Consider the following 14105-nt stretch of genomic DNA (forward strand, 5'->3'; position numbering starts at 1 on the left):
ACAGCTTGGCATTGGCCGCTGTTAGGAGACAGGACGCGGGGCAAGATGGACCTTTGGTCTCACCCATCTGGCCGTTCTTACGTAGCACCGCCCCTGCAGCTCGCTAGCCAGGACTCTTGAAGCTACCACAAGAGGCAATTCCAGCACTTTTTCCCCCCTACTGTTCAGCCCATAAATATGGATGATGACAGAGCGAGTGGCTTCTTAACAAAGCCAGGTGGGTGGGGGGGAATGAAGGGGAGATGAGAAGTCCATTCCCCCCCCCCCCAAAGCCAATGTGCCGGTGTCCTTAGCAGCACATTTTAAATGAGCACGAGCCCCTCGAAGATGTGAAATGGCACCTGCCGCTCAACGACTATTTGACCAACCAAATGTCAGCAACAGCCGTGTGGAAACAGGCCCCTTCACAAGTAATAACGCCCTAGTCCCACCGTGTCAGCTGGCAGAGATCTCAGCTACCTGAGGTAACACCCATGTCTCTCGTAGGGCTCTCTTATGCCCTTTTGTCCTTGTCCCAGAACGGGAGAGATGTGATGCCACTCCGCACTGGCCAACTCTAAGGGTCCATATGCAATCTGAGGAATCCATCTCCTGTCCCCTCACCATCCACCTTGGAAGGGCTGGCCACCAGGAGGCATGGTCTGCAAATGCAACCCACCCTTGTAGGGGGATATACAGGGGTAGAAGGAAAAGCTCCTTGCTCCTTCCCTATACTTTGACCACCGGAGCTGGGCCAGCCCCAATCTCACCCCGGCGTTGATTCGCTGCACCTCAGGGTGGTTAGAAACTGCCTGCCACACAAGCAGCCGGCTGACTCAAGTGAAGCATTTGCCATAAAGACAAATCACCCCATAGGAACAATGCTTCTGCTTCCACCGCTAGCTGGAAGCAAATACAACCGACGATCAGCAGCAAATGAGAACGGCCTCCTCGGGTCCGAGGGTGTGAATTCGTACTAATCTTCTGGAACAGTGCAGACATTAAAAGGGGCATGGGAATGATCTTTCCCCCGCTCGCTCTATGTCTTTGTCACTCAGTCTGTGTCTAGACTACATGGCTCCATCGATGGAGCCATGTAGATTAGGGTTGTAGGCAAAGGCAAATGAAGCCGCGATGTAAATGATCGCAGCTTCATTTAAATTTACATGGCTGCCGCGCTGAGCCGACAAACAGCTGATCAGCTGTTTGTCCGCTCAGCGCGCTAGTCTGGACGCTCCCCTGCCGACATCAAAGCCCTTTGTCGGCAGCCCCGGTAAACCTCATCCCACGAGGAATAACGGGGCTGCCGACAAAGGGCTTTGATGTCGGCAGGGGAGCGTCCAGACTAGCGGCGAGCCGACAAACAGCTGATCAGCTGTTTGTCGGCTTAGTGCGGCAGCCACGTAAATTTAAATGAAGCCGCGATCATTTACATCGCGGCTTCATTTGCCTTTGCCAAAAAAACAAATCTACATGGCTCCGTCAACGGAGCCATGTAGTCTAGACACAGCCTCAGAGACACGCAAGGGCGGGCACTGACTTGCTTTAGCCAACAACAACGACCTGTCCGTCACACCCGGCAGGGAAGCTGTGACCAAGGGAGAGGTACGCACAGTTCTAGGTGTGAGTCAGCAATCGCACCTGAAATATTTACAGCCTCTCCCTTCATGCACACATCTTTGTAGCATCAAACAGAATACATCCGGCCATGCTGACCCACACCCGCAACGGCCGAAAGAAACAACCGGCCTGCTGCAGGGCCGATGAGCTGGCCTTGGAACAGTTCTCAAGAGAGGAAGCATGTGACTTCCTGCAGACAGCTCTGACCAATGAGAAGCTGTAATGGGGGTCGAGCCTCACCACCGTGGCGCCTCCTGCTGGTCTCCTGGGGGATTAGCTCTTCAGCCTCCTGTGGGCAGTGTCTCGCCTTCTGTTACCTGCTTCCTGCATTGAGGGGTCCTCCCCTCCCTGGGAACCCCAATTCCTCTGTACCCACCTTGCCTCAGTGACTCACTGCCAGTCTTCATCTAGCCCCCTACGTCAAGGGCAAACTGCAGTCTAACATGGCCGCTCCTAATTGGCAAGGACCTGCTGCCTCCTATTGTCCTGGCTGCCTCCCGGCAGCTGTAGTACCCTTGGGTATGTCTACATTACAGTGTTATTCTGAAATATCTAATTTTGAAATAGTTAATTTGAAATAGCTTATTTCGAAATAACGCGTCTACACACAAAATGCATTTGGAAATAGCGTTTTTCTATTTCGAAATAGCACGTCCACACTGAGTGGACATTGAATTGCATTTAAGGCTGGTTGGAACCAGTTCCAGCAGGGCATCAGGTCAGAAGTTATCTTGTGGCCAGCAGGGCACCCTGGGAAGGGCTGGAGGCCCCCTATTTCGAAATAAGCATCTACACAGCGCTTATTTCGAAATAGCAATTTTGAAAGTGGAACTATTCCTCATGGAATGAGGTTTACCAATTTCAAAATAAGCCCCCCGCTATTTCGAATTAATTTCGAAATAAGGGAATGGCTGTGTAGACGCTAGGAAAGTTATTTCGAAATAACGGCTGTTATTTTGAAATAAGTTTGCTGTGTAGACATACCCCTTGAGAGCAAGGCCTCAGCCTGAGCGTTGGGTCAGGACAGAGCTCCCCAGCTCTGCCTGCCTTTCCCCAGCCCTCCTCTGTCTCAGGTTCCTTCTGTAACCTCCTGGCAGCCAGGTCCTTCCTGCTCCTTGACTGGAGCAAGAGTGTGCTCACATCCCCTGCAGGAGCCCCTATTTATACAGCCCTAGCTGGGCCCCGATGGGCTGCTTCCTGCCACCACTGTGGGCTCCACACTCTGAGCCCTCTCCCAGGGCTGGATTGAACCCTTGTTGGGCCAGTGCGGGGCAGCTGTCCCACCACAGAAGATGAATCAAACCACAATGGAAGATGCAATAAACAAAGTCACCTGATGATTTAGAAAGTAGTTAACGTGTGTGTGTTAACGTGTGTGTGTGTGTTGTGTTAACGTGTGTGTATGTGTGTGTGTGTGTTGTGTTAATGTGTGTGTGTATTAACGTGTGTGTGTATGTTAACGTGTGTGTATGTGTGTGTGTGTGTTGTGTTAACGTGTGTGTGTATTAACGTGTGTGTGTATGTTAACGTGTGTGTATGTGTGTGTGTGTGTTGTGTTAACGTGTGTGTGTGTTAACGTGTGTGTGTGTGTGTGTGTGTGTGTTAACGTGTGTGTGTGTGTGTGTGTGTGAAGGGATAATCACTGATTTCACTAGGGCCTTGCTCTGAATATGCAGATAAGTCATGTTAGGAGTTCACACTCATTAGCCTTTGTAGTTTGTCCCTCTTAATGAGGAGTGTTCAGCGCCACACAGCAAAATTCCTCTCCAGGGAGCCGTACTGTCTTATGCTGAGGGTCCCTTCCAGAACAGTATAATAATACAGTTTGAACCTCTCTAGTGCGGCACTCTCTGGTCTGGCAACATCCATGATCCGACATGATTTGAGTTAACCGGATGTCCACGTATCATGGGTGTAGCCAAGTTTCCTGCGGTCCCATGAAGTTTGTTTACTGCCCCCAGTCCTGGCTCTCAGCGTTCGGTGCTACTCTTTAGCCCTAATTTACCCCTCAAGGTCATCTCAGAACCTGTAAGAAGCAGTGGAAGTGTTGGGGATGCTGCTAGACAATATTGACCTCCCGTGGTCCGGCAAATTCTCTTGTTCGGCACCGGTCAGGTTGCGAGGGTGCTGGACTAGAGAGGTTGAACCTATAGTTTCACTGACTGCAACACTGGTGGTGGAGGAAATTAACCATGTTTTAAAGGTTGCAGGGAATCCATTTTGAGGGTTTGCCTCAACTACTCAGCTGGTTTCTTCACCAAATCAGAAGTGAATTCTGGAGAGGGAAAATCCCAGTATCTCTACAGGAAACTTGCAGTTTGGAGGTGAGTATGATGAAATTTTGTACGCACTTTACCATTTTTTTTAATACCATGCCCTCTTTTGCATGGTTTGATCAGTCTGAACTCATCCGCAAAGCCCTTATTGTCACCACTTTTAAATCCCTCTTAATCCCCCACTTCTGTTGTGTTGCCTCAAGTGGATCTGGTTGATGTGTTCAGCTCCTCAAGGCAGGACCCTTTCCTTTATATGTGCATGGGAAATGCCTAGCACTTCACAAGCTCTGACACAAGAACAAAACAACAATCGTGCATTGTGTTTATGGCATGAATTGCCCCAAGGCCAAAGCTGACAGCTGTGTTTGACAGTGAAAATGAAAATGTTTCTCTCTGAATCAAATTTCTGGAGTCTTGGGAAAATCTCAATTGTAACACGTGAATACGCATGAAGAAAAACGCATTACTCTATTCTGGTCTACTCCCCGGACAATGGTGAGATTCTGTGGATTTGCTGAAACAACAGTTTTCTCCAGGTGTTTTTTTTTTCCTGGAAGATACCTTTTCTAAAATAATTTATGGCTAGAATTTTCAGAAAAAAATCAGCCCCCAAATGAAGGCAGGTTTTTAAACAAAACTCATTTCTCCCTTAGGAGGTTAGCACACTAGATACTGAGAAATTCTGAAAATCCAACCGTGCCTGTAACATTACAAGGTGGAGAAGATTTGAAAATCCAGCCCTTATTTAGATGCCTGTATTTGAGCTGAGTTTCCGTCTCCACAGTGTGAGGTGCTGGGGGCACATTCTGGCTTTCAGCTCTTTTGGATTTCTAAGTCTACCCTCATTTCAGAATCTCCCAAGCTTCAGACACCAGACTGTTGTCTCTTCACTTTTACATCATGATGAGATCATTGAAGTATTAACTCTTCAGTGGATTACTCCTGAAGGATTCTGCACCACTGCGCACATGCAGAATTCATGCCCCTCGCAGAATTTTTTTTTCTCTGCAGAAAATATATTCTGCCAGAGAAGTGCTGCAGTACTTCTTTTATAGAATCATAGAATCGGAAGAGACCTCAGGAGGTCATTTAGTCCAGCCCCCTGCCCAAAGCAGAACCAATCCAAGTAATCAACCCAGCCAGGGCTTTGTCAAGCCGAGACTTAGAAACCTCTAGGGACGGAGATTCCACCCCCTCCCTGGAGAACCCATCCCAGTGCTTCCCCACCCTCCTAGGGAAATAGTTTTTCCTAATATCCAACCTAGACCTCTCCCACTGCAACTTGAGACCATTGTGCCTTGTTCTGCCACCTGCCACTACTGAGAACAGCCTCTCTCCAGTCTCTTTGGAACCTCCCTTCAGGAAGTTGCAGGCTGCTCTCAAATCCCCCCTCACTCTTCTCTTCTGCAGACTAAACAAACCCAAATCCCTCAGTCTCTCCTCATAGGTCATGCGCTCCATCCCCCTCAGCATTTTGGTTGCCCTCTACTGGACCCTCTCCAATGTGTCCACATCCTTTCTGTAGTGGGGGGTCGAGAACTCGACACAATAGTCCAGATGTGGCCTCAGCAGAGCTGAATAAAGGGGAATAATCACTTCTCTGGATCTGCTGGCAATGCTCCTCCTAATATGCCATTAGCTTTCTTGGCTATAAGAGCACTCTGTTGTTCTGCCAGAACAGAGGGGAGATAGCTAACCCGCAGTAGCAGCAAGAATCTGATTGTGAGGATATGTTCCCTCAAAGCACCCTGTCTGTAGGGTGAGGTGAGGAGGAATAGGCTATGGGGGACAGACAAAATGGGTCACATACTCTGGAGTTTGAAAGGGCCACGGAAGGGAGGACAGGCTGGAGTGGGGTTAAATTGAAGTGGGTTACAGGACCACTTGGGGACAGGGACAGGAGCTGGCAGAATGAGGAGTGCAGGGACACATGGGGACAGGGCAATGTGAGAATCTAGGGGTCTACTAGGGTGAGCCTGGGGAAAACAATCTCTTTCCCCCGCGAAAAGCCTGATCCCACACCCAGCTACTCTCCAGATTCATGCATAGGCTCCTTTCCAGCCATTACTTCCCTCTTCCTCATCTCCTCCATTTATCGGCATCCCCCACGGCCTTTACACTGCTTCTGAGTGGGGCAGGAAATTGCGTCGGTATTATAGATTCAACAAATTATTACTCAAAGTTCTGTATTCCTAGGCTCACTAAAGGAGCTATGTCTTCTAAACGTTGCCTGAGTTTTTTGCATTGTCTGCATTGTTACAGACATACTTGCTGACAGGTGTTTTGAAACAAATTACCAAAATAATGGTAACTGGCATGATTCTGTTGTGTTATTTTGACAAATAAAATATGTAGATTTTTGGCACAGTTCCCCCAGAAGTAAATACATCCAGGATTTCTGTCACTGTACTGCCATGGAAACCACAGACATCCAACTACAAGAGTATGTTCACTACAGCACGATAATGCATTTAAGAAAGAAGAGAACTCTCATTATTTGCTAACAAAATTAATCCACACTTCTCGTTTGTGATACTGACCTCTCTCAAGAGATCCCAGGACACTCCCCGTCTCCACAGCAGCACAGAAGAAGTCCTCACGGAGGAGAGCATGTATGAGGTGAGCTACTCAGTACCAATATGATGGCACCGTTCCCTCATAGCCATGGGTCCCTCTTCTGCTTCAGAGGAAGTGTTATGGCAGGATCTTGTGCCATTACTGGACTTCACATTAATCATAACTCATTTGGTGAGGCACTGACATACAGAAATGTGTGAGAACCTGAAGGATCCATTTCTGTGGGACCACAGGGTAAGTCCTGACACACTTGAGCAATGGTACCCTAGATACAGTATATAGCAAACTCCACCCAACAATTGTTGGGTATACCTACACAGCCTCCGTTGGGTATATCTACACAGCAGGGCAAAAGTCGAATTAAGCTATGTAACTTCAGCTACTTCAATTGCACAGCTGAAGTTGAAAGACCTTAATTAGGCTTTTGGCACTGACTACACAGCAGGAAGTTCAAGGAAGAGCACTTTCCCTCCGGCTTCCCTCACTTCTACTGAAATGAGGGTTACAGAACTCAGAGTAAGAAGTCCTCCAGCTCGACCTTATTTCGAAATAATGGCTTCTGTGTAGACATACATTTTGTTATTTTGAAATAACGTCAGTTATTCCGAAGTAACACTCCTGTATAGACTCACCCTTTAGGTGTGTCTACAATGCACCATAACTCAAAATGAAATATGCAATTTGTGTAGCTTAAATTGCACATCTTATTACGATGCTATTTCAAAATAACTTATTTCGTCATTTGGCGCTGTCTACACTGCGCCTCATTTAGAAATAAAGTGCTATTCCAAAACATCCCTTATTCCTTGTAGAATGAGGTTTACAGGGATGTCGTAATAGTGAGCCTCAAATAACAGGCTTGCTGTGAAGACACAGGATGGTTATTTTGGGATACTCTTGTATCCCGAAATAGCATTGCAGTGTAGACATACCCTTAGGCTATGTCTACACTATGGCTTTTGCCAGAAGAGGTGATGCAAATGAAGTGCTCATTAACATTTTGCCGCGCTTCATTTGCATATTGTATTCTGAGCCATTTCTGTGCAAGGGTTTTTTGTGCAAAAACAAGCACCGTGGACATGTCCATTTTGCACAAAACCCCCTTTTGGCGCAAGATCCTTATGCTCGGGAGAGGTTTTTGTGCAAAATGGACACATCCACACTGTTTGTTTTTGTGCAAAAACCATTTGTGCAAAAACAGCTCAGAATACGTTATGCAAATGAAGCATGACAAAATGTTCATCAGCACTTCATTTGCATCGCCTCTTCCGGCAAAAGCTCGACATAGCCCCAGTGAGTATAGCACCAACAGGTGGAATTGAACTTGGGACCTCTGCAGCTCAGTGTATGAGTTTCTACAGGTTAAGTTAAAACCCAGCAGACTCTCAGCTAAGTCTGTGGCGCAAACTTATTCTCTTTCTCTGTAAGTGATCGAAGTGTCGCTCCATGGTACAGTGCACCGCCCCCAGTAGGAATGTGGGTTACATGACAGCATGCAAAACAGTCCAACTCCCTCTCCGAGTGGAAGTAAAATCAAGCTTTTGTGGCGGGCTGCCTTTCGGAAAACGTAAGCGTCAAGTCAGAGAAGTGGCCGACATCCCTGTCCCACATTGGTGGCCTAATTTTTGAGAATGGCCGAGTGTTCCCACGTAAACAAGCAGGCTCTGCATGTGGCCAGCACCTTTGGAAACAAGATGGCTGGTTTTGCTGGCACTGAAGTGTAAAAAAAAGTAACCCCCCACGGCTTCCCTTATGCCCGGCTTTGAAGCACATTTCAAACAAAGAAGTCACTGAGATACCATCTTTGCTTCAGCTGTAAATCAGCAGCCAGGAGATGAAAATTCTAGCCCAGGCTCTCCATAATACTACTGAAGAGAAGGAGATAAAGAACAAAAGGAATCAGACCTTGGACCTAACAACTCTGCAATACGGCAGATTTCAAAGGATAACTGTGAGAAAAGTGTCCATTAAAGCAAACTGAAGTATGTCTTGATAGATAACAATGCAGTCAGTGAATGAACCTAGGGCCAAAAAACAAGTAGGATTTTAACAGTTCACGGAAATGTCACAGCTAATCATCAGGTAGATGAAAGAATATCCGAAAGCAGTAAATAGGTTACTTCAGCAGGCTCCAGAATGGATCAGAAGTGACGTGTGACAATGCAGTCATGAGATTATGAGCAACCTAGACACCAGATGACAGTTAAAGGCCCATTATATTTCCAGAAAAAATGTCTCAATGAAGGGGTACCCATGGGTCGATAAACACTTAGGCTATGTCTAGACTGCAAGCCTCTTTCGAAAGAGAGCGTCTAGACTGCACGCAGAACTTTCGAAAGAGCAAGCCGCTTTTTCGAAAGAAAGCACCCAGTGAGTCTGGATGCTCTCTTTTGAAGAAGCCCTATTTACATTCAAGAATGCCTTCTTTCGAAAGAAGCACTTTCGAAAGAAGGCGTTCTTCCTCGTGAAATGAGGTTTACCGCCGTCGAAAGAAAAGCCGCGTTCTTTCGATTTAATTTCGAAAGAACGCGGCTGCAGTCTAGACGCAGGTGAAGTTTTTTCGGAAAAAGGCTACTTTTCCCGAAAAAACCCCTGAGTCTGGACACAGCCTCAAGGTGCATCTAGACTGGAAAGATTTTGCGCAAAAGCAGCCGCTTATGCGCAAAAACTTGCCAGCTCTCTACTCTGGCCGCTTGAATTTGCGCAAGAGCACTGACGTTCTCATGTAAGAATTCAGTGCTTCTTGTGCAAATACTTTGATGCTCCCGCTCAGGGATAAGCCCTCTTACGCAAGGATACTTGCGCAAGAGGGCCAGTGTAGACAGGCACCGTAATTTTTTGCGCAAGAAAGCCTGATGGCTAAAATGGCCATCGGAGCTTTCTTGCACAAAAGCGCATCTGTACTGGGCACGGATGCTTTTACGCAAAAGCATCCATGACAATCTAGGCGCTCTTTTGCAGAAATACTTTTAATGGAAAAACTTTTCTGTTAAAAGTATTTCCGCAAAATCATGCCAGTCTAGACGCAGCCTTAGGGTGTGTCTAGACTATAGGGTTTTTTAGGAAAAAAGTAGCCTTTTTTCGAAAAAAAACTTCCCCTGCGTCTAGACTGCAGCCACGTTCTTTTGAAAGTACATCAAAAGAATGCGGCAGATTTTTCAACCGTGGAAAACCTCGTTTTACGAGGAAGAATGCCTTTTTTCGAAAGCGCTCTTTTGAAAAAAGGTGCAATGTAATGCAAACGGGGCTTTTTCGAAAGAGAGCATCCAGACTGCCTGGGTGCTCTCTTTCAAAAAAGCGACTTGCTTTTTCGAACGTACTGACTGTAGTCTAGATGCTCTTTTTCAAAAGAGGCTTTTTTGAAAGATACTTTCGAAAAAGCCTCTTTCGAAAAAACGCTTGCAGTCTAGACGTAGCCTTAGACTTTTCTCGGTAACTGTTACAAAATGAGCTAATACAAATTATAAAATAGTCTATCAGAGTTAATTAAGGGAACACATCATTTGACAAAGAATCAGAAAAGATGAGAAAGACAGCTCATAGCTTTTGTTGGAAGGAAAAAAAAAAAAGAAAGATCATTAGAAGACCAAAACCCTAGAGATTCATACTAGGGTCGAGGGGTAGCTTTTGATTCATTTGAAACCTTTTAAAACATGAAGTCTATTTTGAAAGCAAATCTTGAGTGATCTGTTGGAAATACATTTGCAGAAGTTCTTTAAAGTCACGTGTCTTTTCATTTCTTCGCTGTCATGAAACATTTGGATTGCTCTGACATTAAATGAGAGTTAAACTGCACCAAGATGATAAAGTAGCTAACAAATACCTCTGGGGAGAGGGAAAGCAAAAAAGAAAAAACTCATAACACAGCACAAAGCATCAGACGATTGGCAAAGGGTCCGTACAACAGACCTACTTTGCAAAATCCTCACAATGAATTCCACTAATGGCCCTTGAGGCTACCATTTGCAGCGACAATTTGGGCTTCAAAATAAAATGAGGGAAAAAAAATCAGAAATAGAAATGCCAAAGGAAGACTCTTTAGATTCATGTTAATGGCAACCAGCTAACAGATGTTATTCCCTTCGCTTAATGCATTACTGGAAGGCACTCAGCTACTATAGAGATGATGGCAGAAGAACCGACATAGAACTGAACAGATCCTCACGATATACATTAGAAACTACTGAGCTATCATCCAAATCCTAGCAATTAACACATGCCAACCTGTGACAGATATCACTCAGAAAACACTGGAGGCAACAGAACAGATCAAACGTGAAATCATGAGTTTTGTGAATGACTTCTGTGGAACTGGATTACATTGTATGAACACTGGCAATTAAAAGTTTGGGAAAAAATGTGTCATATGTCTGAAAACACATCAGAAAATTCAGTGAAGGGTAACTAACTATGGGACATTTATGCGAGTGAAATTGAAGTACCAAGCACTAAGAATAATGCCAATATCTTCAGGAATAGGTTCATCCAAATAACCTACTTTTCCTGCATTTGCATGATAAAGGATCATCAACTATTACAGTTACTAGTCATGTCTAAATGTAACATTCCTATACTTCAATCTCCTTCAGATTAAAGGGACCTCATCAGTTTTAAAGCCACACTTCCACCTCAAAATTCTTTATGCCGTCTGTTGTTACCAGTAACATTTCAGACGATTAGAATAGAGATTAGCGAAAACATATTTTTTCAGATTTTTTTTATTGCACCTTGTGTTTAGACATTTTCATAATTTCCCCCATGTAAATCAGATATTTAGTCAGTTTCCCCATATGTTTACATGCACCTTTCAACACACCAGCAGGAGCGAGAAAAACCTGTTTTTAAAATAGGAAAACATAACTGCCAATCCATTAAAATTAGCTAGGGGAATTGGGAGCTGATGTAGTGCCTGAAACAATGTTTAGCTCTGGTTTGGAGACTGAACAGTGAATTACAAGTTGATAGTGTCCTTTCAAACTGGGATCAGGCAAATGGAGAATGTTTATCTTTTGTCACTTCAGAGCTACTAGTCTTTAGAAATGACTGTCAGTCAAACTGACTATAACCAAACAGGATGAGTCTCTTCCTTACTTTGCCTCTCCTATTTTTGGTTTGCTAATGAGAGATCTTAATTTGTCTCTTGTGACCATATTCAAGGACAAAGACTGCCAAAAATCTGACCTCAGTACCTAAAGAGAACTGCTAAAAGTGGATTAACAGGAATGTTTTAATTACTGAGGGATAAAATCAGGGTGGAATAATAATTCTTTCTAGAGCTGTCCCAGAGACGACTCAATCTAAGTATGTCATTACCTGGCCCAAAACTCTTTGCCAAAAATAAAATAGCCAAAAATGGGAAATGATTACTTAGAAGTAAAACTATTTCAACTGATCAATATGACAGATCGGTTCTCCATGTTCCTTCATCATGGGGGAGACATTTTTTTTTCTCTTCAGAGCAGCCAAAAGCCGATAGCAAAGACCCATGTCGACAGATCTGTCCACCAAGTCAAGCTGCTCTAGGGTTTGTTTCTGAAGTCCATCACAATGAAATGGCATCCCATCAATGGCAAAAATGAGAAGCCAATATTTTGAGAGAAAAGGCTACGGTCAATTTCATTGTCCTTTATGTCAAATAGTTCACTGTTCCTCTATTTGGCCTTTCATTCCTTGATGACTGAACAAGCAACAATTGATCCTCCTCAACTCTTGCTTCTTCCCTGGTTTTACTCCTCCCTGAGCATGTCTACACTAACAGGGAAAGTCAACTTAAGATACGCAACTCTAGCTACGTTAATTCCATAGCTGAAGTCGACATATCTTAAATCACCATCACACAGTATACCATCAGCTTCTCTCGCCCCTCGTGAGGAGCAAGAGTACCAGCGCCAATGGGGATGCCCTCTCAGTTTGAATTAGCAGGTCTTCACTAGACCCACTAAATTGAACCTCGGAAGATCAACCGCGTCAGCGTCAGTTAGGGGGCTGGAGCATATGACCTACGAGGAGAGGCTGAGGGAGTTGGGTCTGTTTAGTCTGCAGAAGCGAAGAGTGAGGGGGGATTTGAGAGCAGCCTTCAACTTCCTGAAGGGAGGTTCCAAAGAGGATGGAGAGAGGCTGTTCTCAGTAGTGACAGATGGCAGAACAAGGAGCAATGGTCTCCAGTTGCAGTGAGAGAGGTCCAGGTTGGATATTAGGAAAAACTATTTCACTAGGAGAGTGGTGAGGCACTGGAATGTGTTATGTAGGGAAGTAGTGGAGTCTCCATCCCTAGAGGTGTTTAAGTCTCGGCTTGACAAAGCCCTGGCTGGGTTGATTTAATTGGGATTGGTTCTACCTAGAGCAGGGGACTGGACTTGATGACCTTCTGAGGTCTCTTCCAACTCTATGGTTCTATGATTCAATGGAGTATAGACATGGCCTCTAATAGCTTTCTTTTCCAAGCCTCTCTCCACAATGAATCCCTCCTTTCCCTTCTATGAACTCCACACTCTTTGTTCACCTCTCAATAGCTTTCTCCGAGACATTAGACACTAGAGTCACCGTGCAGTCAACGACTAATCCAAGTAGCATTTAGCTATGTTACTCGCATTGAACACAAACTGGGTTCCTGACAATCTCCACTGGCAAAAAGCCCCCTTGGGAAGATAAGTGCCAGTTGACACCACTTTTCAAGCACATTCCTGAATCTTGAAACAAATCTGACACTATCAAATATGCTTTCTAAAATCTGTGACTTTTCCTGTGGCCGCCTGGTCTCTGTAGAATTGGTAAGAAAAGACACAGGAATTGAACGCTCTGGTTTTGCTACAAACAATATATAAGTTCATCTTTCCCTGGTGAGTTCCTAATCTCCATGTACCTGTAGTGGGGCGGAGTGGCCGCCCACTGAGCCAGAGGAGGAGGAACCCCTCCAGACGCCATGTTGGGCTGAGGCTAACCCCGCCCTGTCACCTGACTGGAAGCCAGGGGGTGGGCCCAGGGCTATAAAAGCCCAGGCAGCAGCCTCAGTCAGGGCTGAGCCGGCCAAGAGACTAGAGGCCTCTCCTGGACTCCCAGCCTCGGGAATGGGGACCGAGGCCTGGCCAGGGCCTCCTATCTGCCGGGGCCCAGAGGCAGACTACCGGCTCCCTGCCTGGCCAGCGTAGCCAGCCTACCTTCCCAGAAGCAACGGCGGAGCCACAGAGCCCGCCCGAGCCTGTGCTCCAGCGCCTGCTCCGGAACTGGGAGAAGCAGCCCCAGCTACGGCCCCGGGTACTTGACCGGAGGCACCGCCGGAGACTTCCACAGACCCTGACTCTGAGGCCAGGCCCAACCACCTGACCCCGCCTGCACCCGGAGCCAACTGAGCCCCAGTGACCTACAAGCGGCAACCAACAGGGCCGGACCGCTCCCTGTGTACTAACGGGGCTGGCCTTAAAAGGGCCGCGCAGTGGGGCGGAGTGGCTGCCCACTGACCCGGAGGAGGAGAAACCCCTCCGGGCAGGCAAACCGACTACAGTACCACACAGCCTGAGATGACACTAGGAGCTAGAAAAATCAAAGCAACAGAACAGGTTTAACTCAGACAATGACTCCATTAAAAACAAACTGAGATGCATCAAATATTTTAAGACTACAAGATTTACCTGGTGTTGCTCAGGTCCTTAACTT

At 46.0% G+C, this 14105-nt stretch overlaps 1 protein-coding gene across 2 annotated transcripts in view; it reads right to left on the bottom strand.

Moving 5' to 3' along the window:
* The window catches only part of MDGA2 (MAM domain containing glycosylphosphatidylinositol anchor 2), a 634890-nt gene that overhangs the window by 104596 nt on the left and 516189 nt on the right, over nt 1-14105 (bottom strand). The gene's annotated exons all lie outside the window — the stretch shown is intronic.

This window comes from Pelodiscus sinensis, chromosome 5 (genome assembly GCF_052426305.1).
Source record: "Pelodiscus sinensis isolate ZL-2025 chromosome 5, ASM5242630v1, whole genome shotgun sequence".
In the NCBI taxonomy this organism is placed as follows: domain Eukaryota; kingdom Metazoa; phylum Chordata; order Testudines; family Trionychidae; genus Pelodiscus; species Pelodiscus sinensis.